Below are 11,286 nucleotides of genomic sequence, written 5' to 3' on the forward strand. Positions count from 1 at the left end.
GCGATCCCGGCCGCGGTGCTCAGCGCGAGGCTACGGGTCAGGGGAGGCTGGGCGGGGCGAGAGCGCGGGGCCGCCGCCGGAGCGCGGGGCGCGAGCGCGGGGCCGGGCCCTGCTTCCCCCGGGCTTTGGGGAGACGTGCAGCGTCCGCTTCCGAGTCGGCTCCGGTTCTCGGAAAGCCCGTCCTTTCCCGGCTTAGCCATTGGATTCCTCACCACTGGGCTTTCCTAGCGCCGCAGCTCGCCGCACAGAGCTCGAGGGGCTTATTGTTTCCAAGAGCGCTAGACACGGGGCCCGGAGTATAAGTGATTCCGTTCTTTGGAGAGTTTTCAGACGTGTGACTGGCGATACCATGTCCGTGGTGCAGTTTCTGGCCGAGCCTATATGGATGTGTGCGGGCCTCAACCGGGAAGTTGGCGGTGGAGGCTGGGCAGTACCCCGCTTCTTCCTCGTCCTCCGGGCGGCCGCGCCGTGGGAGGGCAGGAGCTCGGAGCGAGCTGCTGACGCCAGGGCCCGGCTGCGGAGCGTGTACGGGCCGGTCTCGCGCTCCGCCTTTACGCCAGGTTCAGGTGACTTCCGAAGCCCTGACTTAGTTGGCCCGGGTTTGGCAGAAGAGGCTTTGTCAGTGGCGCTTTGGTTCGTTGTGGGGCAAGACTAAGCAGAGAGTCAGTCATTTCTTAAAGACTTTTTCCCCCCCGTTTTTTGGTCTGTTTAGGACAGGAAATACAGAAACGTTATAGTGAGTAGAAACTAACAACAACAACAACAAAAAAAACCTTGAAGTTTTAGGAAGACTAAGTGTACGTAGTCGACTTCACATTTTTTGCTTACATACCTATATTTGCTTTTAAAAAATGCTACATGATTGGGGGCGCCTGGGTGGCACAGCGGTTAAGCATCTGCCTTCGGCTCAGGGCGTGATCCCGGTGTTATGGGATCGAGCCCCACATCAGGCTCCTCCGCTATGAGCCTGCTTCTTCCTCTCCCACTCCTCCTGCTTGTGTTCCCTCTCTCGCTGGCTGTCTCTCTCTCTGTGTCAAATAAATAAATAAAATCTTTTTAAAAAATGCTACATGATTATTCTTGGGTGATGTGAGTCCGTATTAGTAGAATTGGGAGGGTGGGTGAAGTGGCAGGACCAGTAAGTGGAATGGAGCCAGAAGAGCTGGCTTCTAGTCTTGGTTCTCTGAGAACCAGGGTGCACGAGGCAAGGTCTTGGCACAGCCCTGCCACTCAATGCCTCACCTGTAGCAGGAGAGCTTAGTAATGTTGAAGGACCCTCGTTGCTCAAGTGAGTTCTTATTTTTGAAAAAGCATTAGGAGTTCCTCATTTCAAAGATAAGATTTCTGTAAAGGGAATTTTATCTTGGGAGGGGGGGAAGGAAATTCCAGAGAATGCGTTTTTCTCATATTTCTTTTGATTGTTTAAAAAGTAGTAGACTTGTCATCTTCCTTCCCTCTCTAAACTAAACCAAACTGCCAGGTCCTCCTCCTGTCTTTGAATTGATAGACCATAATTACTAACCAGAGGCCGTGCTAGCGACATGAGAGGTAGCTTCCTTCATCCTTTAACATGCTTACAACATCCAGTACATTACTAAGTCTAGCTAATTTTACCAGGCAAAGATTTTAGGTTTTTATTCTGTGCATCCCTATGGTTCATTTCCTTAGCATTTTTTTTTTTGTTTTAAGATTTTATTTATTTATTTGACAGAGAGAGACAGCCAGCAAAAGAGGGAACACAAGCAGGGGAGTTAGGAGAAGCAGGCTCCCAGCGGAGGAGCCCGATGTGGGACTCGATCCCAGAACGCTGGGATCACACCCTGAGCTGAAGGCAGACGCTTAAGGACTGCGCCACCCAGGCGCCCCCATTTCCTTAGCATTTTGACTTAGATTTTGAGTTACCCTTTGGGACCCTTGCTTACCTCACCATTAGTCTGCTGTCCACAGTGTTGATCAGTGTGATCTAACACGTAAATATCATAATTACTGCTGTCCTTAACTTTTTTCATTGGCTCCCTTTGGTTTATAGGATAGAAAAATAACCTGGCAGGTAGAAGCATTATAGCATAGTGATTAGGTGAGCATGCTTGGAATCCCAGTTGCCACCTTTTATTACCTGCATAACTTTGGGCAAGTTACATAATACCTCTGAATTGATAATAGTATTTACACAGGGGATTGTGAGGGTTACTGCAACCTTGCACCTACTAAGTTCTCAGTAAACATTCGCTGTTGTTAGTTCTCAATAGTTTTCACATGAATGATTGGTCAGAACGTATAGGTGATACCTGTCAGTTGTTTACTAAAAGTAAAGTCACTAATTTTATGTGCTTAGAGCTAGACCTTTTGAGGGATGTTTACTCAAGGAAACTTAGACTCTTTATTCCCTGATTCCTTCTCGTGTGGACCCTGATGCTAATCTGCTAATTTGGGCACAAGTACATTTCTGCCCAGTTTTTCCTTGTCTCTGAGGATGCATGGAGTCAGTATTGATAAACCAGCGAATACGGTTTTCTGATGCTTGCTGTACGTAGTGAAATGACTAGCATGGGCAGGTGGCACAGTTCAGACGCTGGTGCTTTTTGGAATGTGTGGTGGCTGGGAAAGCAAATGAACGCCTTTAATCATATAGTTTCATGTTGTATGCCGGTACCCCAAAATTATGTGCTTTTCCTGCTTACACTTTCTGCCTCCTATCACTTCCAGGAGTTACGTTCTGCAGCCTCCATGACTTGATTTCATTTTTTTTTTTTTAAGATTTTATTTATTTATTTGACAGAGATAGAGACAGCCAGCGAGAGAGGGAACACAAGCAGGGGGAGTGGGAGAGGAAGAAGCAGGCTCATAGCGGAGGAGCCTGATGTGGGGCTCGATCCCATAACGCCGGGATCACGCCCTGAGCCGAAAGCAGATGCCCAACTGCTATGCCACCCAGGCGCCCCTGATTTCATTTTAATGTATTGGAATTCCTTATAGCTTGATTCCAGTGATACTCATGGTTTCAGGTTCTTAGATGCTAATAATTATGGAGAAGACTGCTCATACACAGGGAACCTGCAGACAGCTTTTCAACCTTGTTTGGCAAAGAGATGCATTGACCTGGAAGAGATTGACAGATGTATGGATCTCTCTGTGAAGAAGGGAATCAAGTATTTACTTCAGGAGATCAGTACCTTGTAAAAAAGGGATGTATGTTTAGCAAATAAGTTCTTGTTTTATTTCCTCTTTGCTTTACCCTTCCCTAATCGTGTGTACAACTTGAGATGTTTTATCAGAATTGTTTGCATTATCATTAAATGTATATTTTTCATTATACCTAACCTTCATAGCCAGGTAAAGGACAAGGGGTTTTTTTGGCATCATTTACCCGTGAGCATCTGATGAAAATTAAGGATTTGCTGCAAAGAAAACACAACTAAGTTTAGCGTTCTATTTCGGGATGTTCTTGGACTCCCAGAAGCCAACGCTTGGAAACGGGTTAAGAGCCCTGGTATAAGGCCTCTCAGGATCAATGTTGTTCTGGTGACATTTGATGTCTTTTAAGTTGATTTTCCTAAGACTGTTTCAGAGAGTTTCCTATAAGGCTAATTTTGATTTTTGAGAACAAGAATATTATTTATTATTTAGGCAAAATGGAAATAATAACTGAAGAGCAGCTTCAGGTAAAAAAAATGCTAAAATGACTGTTTATAAAAAGATAAAAGAGGATGTAGGTACAGATTAGGGAAAATTAACGATAAGCTTTCAGTTCTTTCTTGACAGTGTGAGGGACCAGTATGATCATTTCGATACTAAAATAGTATGGGGACATTGACATAGCAACCTCTCTTAAGTAAATTATAGCAGCTAAGGGGAGAAACTGAAAGCATTTGTGAGCGGTTGATATATTGCAATTTAGAAAAGCCAATATGTGGTGCTTTCACAGAAACATTTACTATATTTCATATTTAGAATTATGCAAATTTCTAGTCAGCTCACTGTCATCACAGCTAGCCTTTGTCATAACAGGCTTATCCTTGCTATTGTGGTGTTCTGGGCCTGGCATAGGCGGGATTTTGGAGACCTTGCTACTTAGGATATTTGAGTGTTCTTTTTTCTTTTCTGTTTTTTTGTTTGTTTTGTTTTGTTTTTTGAACCATCTTTTTTTTGAAGATTTTATTTATTTCTGTCTTTGACAGAGAGAGAGAGAGACAGCCAGCGAGAGAGGGAACACAAGCAGGGGGAGTGGGAGAGGGAGAAGCAGACTCTCAGGGGAGCAGGGAGCCCGATGCGGGGCTCGATCCCAGGGTCATGGGATCACGCTCTGAGCCAAAGGCAGACGCTTAACGACTGAGCCACCCAAGTGCCCCTATTTGAGCGTTCTTTACCACCATTTTTCTTACTAAATTAAGTTTTTATTTTTTATTTTTTATTTTTTATTTATTTTTTTTTTTTAAAGATTTTATTGATTTATTGACAGAGATAGAGACAGTCAGTGAGAGAGGGAACACAAGCAGGGGGAGTGGGAGAGGAAGAAGCAGGCTCCCAGCAGAGGAGCCTGACGTGGGGCTCGATTCCGGAACGCCGGGATCACGCCCTGAGCCGAAGGCAGACGCTTAACCGCTGTGCCACCCAGGCGCCCCTAAATTAAGTTTTTAAAGGTAGGGACTACAGCTGTGTATTTTTAAATCTGAAATAGTCTTTTAGGAGATGATCAGTAAATATTAATAAAGAAGTAAGTCATTCAGTCTAGCTTTAAGCTAGTTTTTTGGCTTATCAATGACAGGCTTGTCTTTGACTTTTTTTTCCCCCCTCTTGTCATTTATATAATATGCTTTGGCCTTATAAAACAAATTGGAGAGTTCTGGTTTCTTTTCTCTGAAGGTTTTGTGTAAGATTGGTAAAATAATTACAGAACTTTATGGTTTTTAGGCTGGGGTAATGTAGTTGTGTTTCTATTTTGAGTTTGGTTTTCTATTTGATTTTGGTTTTCTATTTGATTTTCTTTTTTTTTTTTCTGTTTTAGTAAGTTGTATTATATTAGGAATTTGTCCATTTCACCTGCAAATTAACTGGCATAAAGTTGTTCCTAATAGCCTCTTAGGCTTTTTTAAACTACTATAAGATCCTTACTATTTTTATTGCTGAGACTGGTAGTTTTCACCTCATCTTTTTTTTTTATTTTTTTATTTTAATGTTTTTTTATTATATCATGGTAGTCACCATAGAGTACATCCCTGGTTTCTTTTTTTTTTTTTTTTTAAGATTTTATTTATTTATGTGACAGAGAGACAGCCAGCGAGAGGGGGAACACAGCAGGGAGAGGGAGAGGAAGAAGCAGGCTCATAGCGGAGGAGCCCGATGTGGGGCTCGATCCCGGAATGCCGGGATCACGCCCTGAGCCGAAGGCAGACGCTTAACAACTGCGCCACCCAGGTGCCCCCATCCCTTTTCTGATGTAAAGTTCGATGATTCATTAGTTGCGTATAACACCCAGTGCACCATGCTATACGTGCCCTCCTTACTATCACAAACTATTTTCCAGTGTATTGTGGTAATCATCAGTTTTGCAGATGGTGATAATTTTGTGTCTTGCTTCTGTATTTCTATGTTATATGAACTAGAATATCCAGGAAAAGTTCAGTAGCCGTGGTAAAAGTGCACAACTTTTCATAACAGAAATCCATTTTTTTTCATTAAGGATGGTGTAAACTATATGTATGGGATAAATATGCTTTATTACATGACAAGCATCTTTTTATTTCTCATTCTCCTCTTTTAGTGCTCTCCCTCCTTCCCCCCTTTTTCTTCCTGTTTGGCTCCCTCGCTCCTTCCTTCCCAGTTCAGTGTCTCATAGAACCTTCACAAGTGGGCTACGAAGTCTGAGATGTGCCCTGGAGAAAGAGGTTGTGGCATAGTAAGGACATTGCTTTATGAGAATTGGAGAGAAATTTGTCATTAATCCCTGTAATCAACTATAATAAATAATCTGCTAAAACATACATATATATCTGTGAATTATGTCAGCTTCTGTCTAGCTGCCTGACTTTTTAATACATAGTTCTTTATTTGCTTATATTTCTAAAATAACTTTATTGAAATAAAATAGACATAGTAAAAACTATGTTTAGAGTGTACAGGTTTGTGTTTTGACATGTGTATACACTTGTGAAATCATTACCCCAGTCAAGATAGTGAATATATCCATCACTCCCAGAAATTTCCTTGTGCCCATTTTTACATCCTCTCTTCACCTACTCCCTAGGCAAGCATTTGTCTACTTTCTGTCACTATATATTACTTTTAATTTTTTTTAGCATATATTCTTTTTGGTTTGGCTTTTTTCCCCCTCAGCATAAATTATTTTGAGATTTGTCCATGTTGTACATAAATCAGTGCATTCTCTTTTTTGCTGAGTAGTATGTTCCGTTGTAGGGATGTACCACAATTTGTCCGTTCAGCATTGATGAACATTTGGTTTATCACCAGGTTTTGGCTAGTGAAAATAAAGTCTCTATGAGCATTTGTCTACCAATCTTAGTATGGGATATACTTCTTTTAAAAAATTTTATTGTGTTATGTTAGTCAGCATACAGTACATCACTGGTTTTTTGATGTAGTGTTCCACGATTCATTGTTTGCGTGTCACACCCAGTGCACCGTACAATATGTGCCCTCCTTAATACGCATCACTGGCCTATCCCAGTCCCCCACCCCCTCCCCTCTGAAGCCCTCAGTTTGTTTCCCAGAGTCCACAGTCTCTAATGGTTCGTTCCCCTTTCTGTTTACCGCCCCCTTCATTCTTCCTTTACCTTTTTCTATGGATCTCCCTGCTATTTCTTATGTTCCATAAATGAGTGAAACCATGTGATAATTGTCTTTCTCTGCTTGACTTATTTCACTTAGCATAATCTGCTCCAGTCCCGTCCGTGTTGCTGCAAATGTTGTGTAATCATTCTTTGTGATGGCTGAGCAATATTCCATTGTATATATGGACCACATCTTTATCCATTTGTCTGTTGAAGGGCATCTCAGCTCCTTCCACGATTTAGCTATTGTGGACATTGCTGCTATGAACATTGGGGTGCACGTGGCCCTTTTCTTCACTACGTCTGTATCTTTGAGGTAAATACCCAGTAGTGCAATCGCTGGGTCATAGGGTAGCTCTATTTTTAACTTTTTGTGGGACCTCCACACTGTTTGCCAAAGTAGCTGTACCAACTTGCATTCTCACAGACATCGTAAGAGCGTTCCCCTTTCTCCACACCCTCGCCAACATTTGTTTCTTGCCTTGTTAATTTTTGCCATTCTAACTGGTGTAAGGTGGTATCCCAATGTGGTTTTGATTTGAATTTCCTGTATGGGATATACTTTTATCAGAGTGGAATGGCTAAATCATATGGTAGGTGTATTGTTTAACTTTTTAAGAAAACTGCCAAACTGTTCTCTAAAGTTACTGTACAATTTTACATTGTCACCAGCACTGTGAGAGTCCCACTTCATCCACATCCTCAACACTTAGTCAGTTGTAGCCCTGGTCATAGATTTGTAGTAGTGGTTTCTTACTGTGCTTCTAATTCGCATGTCCCTGTGGCTAATGATGTCAGCACCTTTCATAAATTTATTTGCTATCTTTGTATCTTAGTGAAGTGTCTGCTCAAGTCTTGCCTGTTTGTTGTTGTTAGGTTGTTTATTATCTTTAAATTGATTTTTGAGAGTTCTTTATATATTTGGGTTGTAAGTCCTTTATCAGGTATATGTTTTGCAAATATTTTCTTCCAAGCTGTGCTTTTAGAGGAACAGAGTTTTTAATTTTCATGAAATTTAGTTTATTCTCTTATGGATAGTGTTTTGGTTTTACATCTAAGAAATGCTTGCCTAACTCATTATCACAAGAACTTCCTTCTCTGTTTCTAGAAGTTTTTTTAGATTTTACAATTAGGTCTGTGACTATTTTGAATTAGTTTGTAATATGGTGCAAGGTGTGGTGGAATTTCTTTTTTTGTGTATGGATAATTAATTGTTGCATGATTTGTTAAAAAGACTTTTTTTTTTTAAGACTTCATTTATTTGAAAGAGAGAATGTGTGGTGAGGAGGCACAGAGAGAGGGAGAAGGAGAGAGAACCTCTCAAGCTGACTCAGCTCTGAGCATGGAGCCTGATGCAGGTCTCAATCCCACAACCCTGAGACCATGACCTGAGCTGAAACTGAGTCCAGTGCTTAACCAACTGAGCCACCCACGCCCCCTGAAAAGACTTTTTTTTCTCCACTAAATTGTGTTTGCACTTTAGTTGAAATTCAGTTTCAGTTGTCCATATATGTGTCAGTCTATTCTGGATTCTCTCATCTATCTATATCAGTACTGCTTAATCTGTGTTACTGAAGGTACATAATACTTGAAACAGATAGTGTTAGGCTTCCAGCTTTGTTTTCTTTTAAAATTGTTTTGGCTATCCTAGGTCCTTTGCATTTTAGAACTATAGAATCAGATTGTCGACTAATACAAAAAAAAAAAAAAACAACAACAAAACACAACCCTGCTTATATTTTCATTGGGTTTGTGTTGACTCTGAAGATCAGTTTGGGAAGAATTGAAGACAACACTAGCCCCCTCATCCACGAAGGTGGTAGTGCTCCATTTATTTTGCATCTTCTTTTAAATTTCCCACCTGTATTTTGTAGTTTTCAGTATATAGGTCTTTTACATCATTTGTCAGATTATACCCTATTTCATATTTTTTGATGGTATTGTACATAATTGTGTAAACGTATTAAAAATGTGAACTCTTAAAAAATTCAGATTCATAGTTGTTTGTTGCCAGTATATATACAGTTAATTAAAGAAATTCTTAATATTGCGATATAATACACATAACATCAAATTGACTATTTTAACTTTTTTTTGTTTTTTTAAGTGGGCTCCACTCTGGGCCCAGTATGGGCCTTGAGCCCTGAGATCAAGACCTGAGCTGAGATCAAGAGTTGGATGCTTAACTCACTGAGCCACCCAGGTGCCCCTTTACCTTTTTTTTTTTTTTAGATTATTTATTTATTTATTTGAGAGAGTGAGTGAGAGAGCGTGAGGAGGTGGAGGGTTAGAGGGAGAGGGAGAAGCCGACTCCACACTGAGCAGGGAGCCCAACACAGGGCTTGATTCCAGGACCCTGGGATCATGTTCCGGGCCAAAGGCAGACACTTAACCGACTAAGCCACCCAGGTGCCCCAACCCCTTAACCATTTTTAAGCATGCAGTTTAGTAGTGTTAAATATATTTACATTATTGTGAAACCGATCTCTAGAACTTTCTCAGTTTGTAAAACTAACCCTCTGCATCCATTACATAGCATTTACCCTGTCCCCGTTCCCTGATAACCACCTTTCTGCTTTCAGCTTCTGTAAGTTTGACTACTCTAGATACCTCCTCATGTAAGTAGAATCATATAGTCTTTGTGACACTCAGCATAGTGTCCTCAATGTTGTTGTTGACACATGTTGAAATATGTTGTCTTTAAGATTATTGAAGACATAGTGTGCCTCAGAACTTCCTTCAGGACTGAATAGTATTGCATTTTATGTGTATGCCACATTTTGTTTCTCCATTTATCTGTTGAATATTTCATTGCTTCTGGGTTTGTTCGGATTTTTGTTTTTTGGTTTTTTGGGGGACTATTGCGAATAATGCCTTTGTGAACATGATGGTACAAAAAAATATTTCTTTGAGACCCTGCTTTGAATTCTTTTGGATACCTACCCAGAGGTGGAATAACTGGATCATCGGATAATTCCATTTTTAATTTTTGAGGCACTGCCATGTGGTTCCCCTTTGTGGTTGCACCATTTAAAATTCCTGCCAACATTACACAAGGGTTACAGTATCTCCACATCCTCACCAACACCCATCATTTTCAGGTTTTTGTTTTGTTTTGGGGAGTAACCATCCTGATGAGTGTGAGGTGATAACCTCATTTTGATTTTGCATTTCACTAATGATCAGTGATTTTGAGCAGCGTCCTTTGCTCATTTTCAAATTGTGTGGTGGATGTTGTCATTTTGAGTTGTAGAGGTTCCTGATAAATTCTGGAAATTACTTTCTTATCAGATACCTGTGTTGCAGACATTTTCTCCATAGGTTGCCTTTTCACTCTGTTGATTGTATCCTTTGATATGCAGAATTTTAAATTTTGGTAACTTCCAACTTACTGTTTTTACTTTTGTTGTCTTTGTTTTTTGGTGTCATATCGAGTTATCATTGTCAAATCCAATGTTACGAAGCTTTCCCTTTATGTCGTTTTATAAGAGTTTTATGCCTTACATTTAGGGTTTTGGTTCTTTAAAAGTTAGTGATTTTGATGAAGCCCAATATCTACTTTTTCTTTTTTTTTTTTTTTAAAGATTTTATTTATTTATTCGACAGAGAGACAGCCAGCGAGAGTGGGAACACAAGCAGGGGGGAGTGAGAGGAAGAAACAGGCTCATAGCGGAGGAGCCCGACGTGGGGCTCGATCCCATAACGCCGGGATCACGCCCTGAGCCGAAGGCAGACGCTTAACCGCTGTGCCACCCAGGCGCGGCAATATCTACTTTTTCTTTTGTTGCTTTGGAGTCATGTCTAAGAATCTGTGACTAAATCCAAGATTTACCTCTGTTTTCTTCCAGGAGCTTTGTGGTTTTAGCTTAGGTCATTTATCTGGTCTAAGTTAAGTTTTGTGTAAGGGGTGAGGTGGGGTGAGGTAGAGCTCCAGCTTCATTCTTTTTTTTTTTTTTTAAGATTTTGTTCATTTATTTGACAGAGAGAGAGCCAGGGAGAGAGGGAACACAAGCAGGGGCAGTGGGAGAGGAAGAAGCAGGCTCCCAGCGGAGGAGCCTGATGTGGAACTCGATCCCACAACGCCGGGATCACGCCCTGAGCCGAGGCAGACGCTTAACGACTGAGCCACCCAGGCGCCCCCAGCTTCATTCTTTATATGTGGATACTCTGGTCTCAGCTTGTTTGTTGAGGAAACTGTTCTTTCCCTTTTGAATGGATTTGGCACTTTTGCCAAACATCAGCAGGACATAGATCTATGGGTTTATTTGTGGAAACTCAGTTCTAGTCAGTTGGTGTATATGACAGCCTGTCTTCTCTTCTGCTTCCATGTTGGCAAGTCACTGATGTTTACTGTGTACTGTGATCTTTGAGTTGGGGGTCATGTTTGGGACAAATGGGAGTAGCTTTCAACCTTATCTTTTTCCATTTGAAGGCGGATGACCTGCTTGACAAAAGCCAGATGCTCTAGTTCATCTGATGTTTTCACGTCACAGTGAGA

Source organism: Ailuropoda melanoleuca, chromosome 17 (genome assembly GCF_002007445.2).
Source record: "Ailuropoda melanoleuca isolate Jingjing chromosome 17, ASM200744v2, whole genome shotgun sequence".
Taxonomy (NCBI): Eukaryota; Metazoa; Chordata; class Mammalia; order Carnivora; family Ursidae; genus Ailuropoda; species Ailuropoda melanoleuca.